We start from the raw sequence: 6,981 nt of genomic DNA on the forward strand, positions 1-6,981 counted from the left end.
ACATCGTGGGCAGTAGGCAGGGAAGAGCTGCGGGAATGACCTGGCCTTGTGAAAGTGGCCATGACTGTCCCGCTGTTTAAACAGCACCTGCTCAGTGGCTGTCACGTGCTGTCAGCTCACTGGATCCTCAAAACAAATTCCCATTTCACAGATGACAACACTAAGACTCAGAAGAATAAAGGGGCCTGGTGAGATAGCAAGCTCCTCCAAGAGAACTTCTAGGGGGATTTCAAGCAGGGGATCGACTTGGTCAGCTTTCCTCTCTTTAGGAAAGTGGAGGGTGGGCCAGATATGGGAGGCAGGAGGCAGGGAGCATGGGAGGCTGTGGCAGGAGATGATGGGGCCTCAACAGAGGCAACCGTGACTCAGAAGAGGCGGGAGGCTGCTGTCATCGCTTCAGGAGTTTATTGAAAGTTCCTGGTACACCAGAGTGGTGAGGTACACTTCGACGTCCCTGTCCTCATGGAGTTTTCCCACTAGGGGTGGCAGTGCCATGGTCATGGCAGGGCTCATTAGAGGAGAGAAAACAGTATGGAAGGAACAGAGGAAGGGTGTGCAGGTGGGACCGCACGGTTAAACATGGTAGCTGCAGGAGGCCTTGGTGGAGGGTGACAGGTAAACAAGTACTGGAGAAAGCAAGCTGGTTGGGCAGATACCTGGGGGGAGATGATTCCAGGAAGAGGGTGCAGACAGGGCAAAAGACTCTAGGCAGGAATATGCTGGCTGAGCTTCAGGGACAGGTGGGTCTGATGTAGAGGGCAAGGAAGAGGGAGGAGTTGAGGGGGATTCCCCATGTCTATTTGGGAGAGGGGTACATAGAGGACATGGGAGACATGACCACTAGGTCTAGACAGTTCAGACAACCACTGTGTCCCACATAAGAAGTGCTCAGTGACAATTTACTGAATGAATGCATGATGTCATCTCACAGGAGTTCCATGGACCTGTGGGTGGCAGGTGATTTCCCCAGAGCCAGAAAGAAGTCAGAAATTCCTGGGAGTTTGGTCAGATGCACTAATCTTGAAAGGGCTGCATCTGCCACACCTGGACAGGGGCTAACTCCTGGGGTTGCAGGTGGGGATCTTTAGGTAGTAGAAAACCATTCCCCTGTCATGGAAGGTCTTTATGTGAGGCTGAGGCCAACCAGCTAGTAACTTCCTCAATAGAGAAGAACATATTCTGGCAAGTGTGGATAAATGTCATGTTTGTCATATGTTTGAATGAAGGAATGTATGAATTTAGGAGAGGAGGAGAAAAAGAACAAGTGATCAGGCTGGGTGTGGTGCCTCACACCTGTCAATCTCTGCACTCTGTGAGGCTGAGGCAGGAGGACTGCTTGAGCCTAGGAATTAGTGACTAGCCTGAGCAACATAGTGAGACTGTGACTCTACAAAAAAAAAAAAAAAAATCAGCTGGGTGTGCTGGCATGTGCCGGTGTGTGCCTGTAGCCCCAGCTACTTGGGAGGCTGAGGTGGAAGAATTGTCTGAGCCCAGAAGGTCAAGGCTTTGGTGAGCTGTGACCGTGTCACTGCACTCCTGTCTGGGTGACAGAGTGAGACCCTGCCAAAAAAAAAAAAAAGAGAGAGAGCAAGAGGTCAGTGGTCAAGAGGTGGGCAGGAGACACTGAGGTTTGCAAACAGGTAACTTGGTTCCAATATTATAAAAGGGAACCAGGTGTGTGACAGCCTCTTCAGCAAGAAGGCCCCTGTCTTCATGTACCATCTGGCCACAGGTGTGCTCCACTGAGTTGGCCAGGGTGTGTCTGGAGTTTACTGAGTCTCCATGATGCTTTAATTTACCTGGAGTAGTCCTGATTACAGCATCAGCTGACAACCCTTCCCTACCACCATGGCCCAAGCTTAGAAGGCTTGACTTGCTGTCGAACTGCATAAACCAGACCCTCTGCATGCTGCAAACAGGTCCTGACCAAGTGTGGAGGGAGGCCCAATTCAGGGTTCAGAAAACACTGGAGACACAGACAAGCATTACTGATGCCAGTGAAACACAGGAGGAAAGCCTAATGTCCAAAGAGAGAGAACAGCTGAGAAAACTATGGCACACACTTAGAATGAAATATTACATACTGTGAAGTCATATCTTTAAAGAAATTTTGAAAACATAAAGGCTTTCAGTATAACGTTAAGAAAAAAATCAGGTTATTAAAAAAACAGGTTATAGAACTGTGCACACACCATGATTCTTATTTTGCAAAAGAAAAAGAAAACCCTAGAGAATACATTTATACATAGCAAAAGATTAGAAAGGAAATAGGGTAAAATGTTCACAGTCATTGTGCTCTGTTGGCAGTGGTGGGATTAAGCACGATTATTATGTTCTTTGTATATTTTATTATTTTTCCAAATTCCCCCTGCCTCTTTCTTTCTTTCTATTCTTGATCAGTTGGCCAGGTTGGAGTGCAGTGGCATGATCTTAGCTCACTGCAGCCTCAACCTCCTGGAGTTCAAGCAATCTTCCCGCCTCGGCCTCCCAAGTAGCTAGGACTATAGTGCACACCACCATGCCTGGCTAATTTTTTTAAAATTATTTTTTTGAAGAGACATGTTGCCCAACTTGGTCTGAAATTCCTGGTCTCAAGTGATCCTCTGACCTTGGCCTCCCAGAGTGTTTAGGATTACAGGTATGAGCCACTACATCTGGCCTGATTTTCCACATTTTCTACAATGAACAAGTATAACTTTTATAATCTGAAAAATCATTAAAATGAAGATTTGACCATCGAAAGAGGACTGGATGAAAGAAATGTGGTACATATACACAATGGAATATTATGCAGCCATAAAGAAGGACAAAATTATGAACTTCACAGCAACTTGGATGGACTTAGAGTCTATAATACTGAGTGATCTATCACAGAAACAAAGAATTGAGTACCACATGCTCTCACTCATAAGCGAAACTGGATCAATTGTCATAGTACTATAAGAAAGGGATTGGCGGTAGTGGGAAACTGCCAGGAGAGGGGAGATTGGCAGCAGTGGGAAACTGCCATGGGGAGGGGAGGCACACCTCATCAACAAGGGTATCTGCATAATGAACTTTTGTATATCTAACCTTGAATTGTACCCCACATCTTTAAAATAAAAAATAAAATAAAATAAATACATTTTAAAAAATACCAATATGAAGGTTTGAAAAAACAATAGTGCTGACAAACTAAAAAGTGATTAAGTGAGTAAGTCAGTAATTGTTAATTCATTGAAAGTTGTTTTAGAGATAAGGATCTCTCTATGTTGCTCAGGCTAGTCTCGAAATCCTGGACTCAAGCAATCTCCTGCCTCAGCCTCCAGAGTAGCTGTGATTATAGGTAAGTACCATGGCAACCTGCTATTCTCACTGAAAGTCTTTAAAGCTAATTTAATTGCTTTTGAGCATGTCATTTGTTACTGAAAGATTAAAAACAAAAATAACTTGCCTTTGAACTTTCGAACAAGAAGCTTCATAAAAATATAAGAAAAATAATCTCCATCATTTTTTAACCTTCATCAAATTATCCCTGGTGTTTGAGCAAATCCTATTTGCAAAGTATTTGGGGGAATGGTTTCTGCCATGAACCCTAATGCTTTATTTTCAATCCATCTATACAATTGGCAAAAATAATAACAATAATAGACCCTATGTTTGTAAAACACTTCATAATTTTGCAGGGGATGCTAAGTGCTAGGTACTATTCCAGCCTCTGGGAATATCAGAGTGAACATAATAGTCAAAAGTCCCTGCCCTTGGGAGCTCACATTATATAGGTGAGGGCATATAATAAACAAGTGAATAAGAAGATATGTGAATTTTGGGGTGATACGTGCTAAGGAGAACAAGGGAGACAAGAGCAACAGGTAATGTACAGGGAGCTTCTCTTTTAAATCAGTTCGATTATTATTTGAATAGACAAAAAGGGTGTCTAAAAATTCTATAGCCCATGGACAATTAATTATTCTTCTTCAGTTCTCAGACATAAGATGATTAAAGAATCATTCCAATAACTAATTACATGTCATCTAAGTTACAGTTAATTATCAGTTTTACAAACTCATAAAATTAAGATGAGTCATAGTCATGTTCTAAGTTTTCTATACCTAGCAGCGTTAGATGGTCCATAACCTTTCTAAGCATCAGTGTTCTCATCAATGACATGGGGAACACTGTAGTACCTAAATCAGACCGCTGTTATCGGGATTTAGTCAGAAAGTGCTTATGTTTAGGAAACTGTGTGTGCAGACACGGCAAGGCCATTGGCAGAGGTACTTGGACGTTGCTATATGAGTCTTACGCATTATTTCTTCAGTTCTCACACTATCCTGGGAGGTGTGTAGTATTTATTCCCATTTTCAAGAGAGAACTGGGTCTTTGAAAGGTAAATCACCTGTGCAGAATCATGTGCTATAAACCCAGACGGCCGAGCTCTAAAAAACTGTGCTGTCAACCACAAATTTGGTTTGTGCTCATTTGCTAAGGGACTCCAGAAGCCCTCCTGGTCTCGGTTTCTCCCTTTGGAGGAATGAGAGCAGTTTAATGCCATCCCGCCCTTCACCCTGTACTCTGAGTTCTTCCAGGGCCAGGACTTCAGCTGATGGTCCTCTGAGGGTGTCCAAGTGATTCCTCCCAGAGACTGAAGATGATGCCTACATCCCCAGCATGTTCCCTATTGGCAGTGTTCCAAATACTGTGGGAACCAGGAGACACAAACCTAATTAGTTTCTGATGAACTCCTTAGGGAAGATGAGAAGTGAAGATAACAGAAGATGCAGAGATGGGACACCCTAGTGGGTGAATGGGGGAGGGGAGGAGGTAGACTACAGAGGAAGAGGTGTGCAGAAAGAGCCCCCAGGAGGCAGCTCATTTTGCCTGTCTCACCTGGCCACGTGTGGACATGTTTCTTCACCTCCTCCACCCCCTGGTCTGGGCAGGCAGGGACTGTCATGGGTGTGTACAAGCTGGACCTTTGTTTTCTTCTCACCAACACTCCTGGCCACCTACCTTCCATGCCATCCCTAGGATCCCAGCATCCTCCCCTGGACCCTGGGCTCCATCCGCCCTGCTCTGGGTCTGAGGACCCAGCTGCATAGACTGGGGCAAATCCCTTCCTGGGGGCTGCCCATCTTGGAAGTTCTAACCTCCCCGTTAGTCACTGGCTTCATTTCCTCCCTGAGGTTCATCATGTCTGGTGCCTTGTGGCCAATCTCTGAACAAACACATCTACAGTCAGTGAGGAATCAAAGCTGGACCCCTCAGACCTTTCAGCTGTCTCCCAGCCACTTTTTGATGCCAGTCTGAACTGTCACTATTGGCAAGTCCAAGCCACCTGCCAGCCTGATTGCTCCTCAGGGAAAGCAATCCTCCTATCTCCAAATCCCTGAGTGGAGGGGCATGTAGGTTCCCTTGTACAGAACCGGAGCAATTGGTGCCCCCACCTGGGGCAGCAGACATCAGCCAAGAGAAAGCAGGAAAAGAGTGCCCTCTACAACTGGGTGTAACATTTTCCACCCTGGAGGGAGATGGTGGCATAAGGAGGGAAAACCTGGGCTGGGTGGCAGAGAACCTTGGAGAAGGGAGTGTCTGAAAAAGGGTAGCCCTTCAGGAGAAAGTTTTGCTTTGCAGTTAGAAGTCAGTAGACCTTGGGGGATTCAAAGGCCTCCTTGGAGGGTGGTGGGGGGACGTGGTGTCCCCACACTTTAAGGGAACTCACTCTGCCTCAGTATCTACTGTTGCTGGACACCTGTAGCCAACCGCAATTGAGTACTGGCTGTGTGCCTGGCACTGGGCTAGGCTCCCCACGAGCATCATTCCATTTAATTCTCCCAGTGTACTTTCCCCAGTTCCAGATGGGGAAACTGAGGCTGGGAGAGATTTAGGTGTCTTGCCTAGGATCTTATAGCTGGAAAGTTAGCCAAAGCTGCCTTCTGGTTCCAAAGTCCTTAAACATTCTACTCACAAAAGACTCCTGCTTACTCTTAGACCGGGAAACTGAGTCCCAAGGTGGGGAAGACACTTGTTCCAGTTGAGTGGTCACGACGCTTGAGAGAGTCCAGAGCACCATGCTCTTGGCAGGAGCCCGTGGGACTGCGTGGATCAAGACGAAGAACCAGGCCCCTGGGACCCTCCCTCTTACATCGGTCACTGGTGCCCTCCCCTTCCCAGCCTGCGGGCGGCTACCCACGTTGGCACCGGCCTAGGATCAGGAGGGCAGCCCTGGGTCCTCACCGCTCACCAGCCTCCAGACCGCGGAGCCCGGTGGGAAGAGAGGAAGGGCAGCGCGAGTCAGCGGGGGTGAGGGGCGGCAGGGTGGGCACTACCCCTGGGGCGAAGCTGTGATGCCGCTCAGCGCTGCGCAGCCAGTCGGAGCTGCTTCGTACTCAGACTCGGTCCTCTTTCTTACAGTGCAGGGGAAAGTCAGCCCCAGAGGGGAAGGTGCTCCCTCTCCCACGCTCGGTGTTGAGATAGCATGCTGAGATGGGCCAACGCAGCAGGCACGGAAACAGAGACATGGCCCGGGTGACCCCAGCTCTTTGGAGGGGCAAACTTCCTGGCTCAAAGTGGCAGGGGGTGGGTTCAAACTCCAGACTCCACGAAGCCCCAGTCCGTTTCTTCTCGCACCCCCGCCGAGAGTGCGCCCTAGTTTCCCCTTTCTGGGTGGGCTGCTCCGGGGTCCCCCAAACCGATGGCGCGGAGATGGGGAGACTGTCTTGGGCTCCCTACGTGGAGTGGATGCTTGTCTGGAACTCGAGTCAGTCAGGAACCCGCCAGACCTCCCCTTCCGCGTGGCCCGAGGGCTTGCTCAGGGTCAGCCTCCGCCCGCGCAGTCCAGGTGGCCCAAGCGGGGGCGCGGGGCCGCGGGAGCCCTGGGATGCCGCTCCGTTCCGAGCGCGCTGCGGCTCCGCTCCGGACCGCGCATCCACCCTCCCGGCGCGCCCCCAGGTGTGTGCGTTCCCGGGTGTCGCCGCAGAGCGCGGGGGGAGGGGGCCGGGA

This window comes from Carlito syrichta, unplaced genomic scaffold (genome assembly GCF_000164805.1).
Source record: "Carlito syrichta isolate Samal-C Ts95f unplaced genomic scaffold, Tarsius_syrichta-2.0.1 Scaffold153566, whole genome shotgun sequence".
Lineage (NCBI taxonomy): Eukaryota > Metazoa > Chordata > Mammalia > Primates > Tarsiidae > Carlito > Carlito syrichta.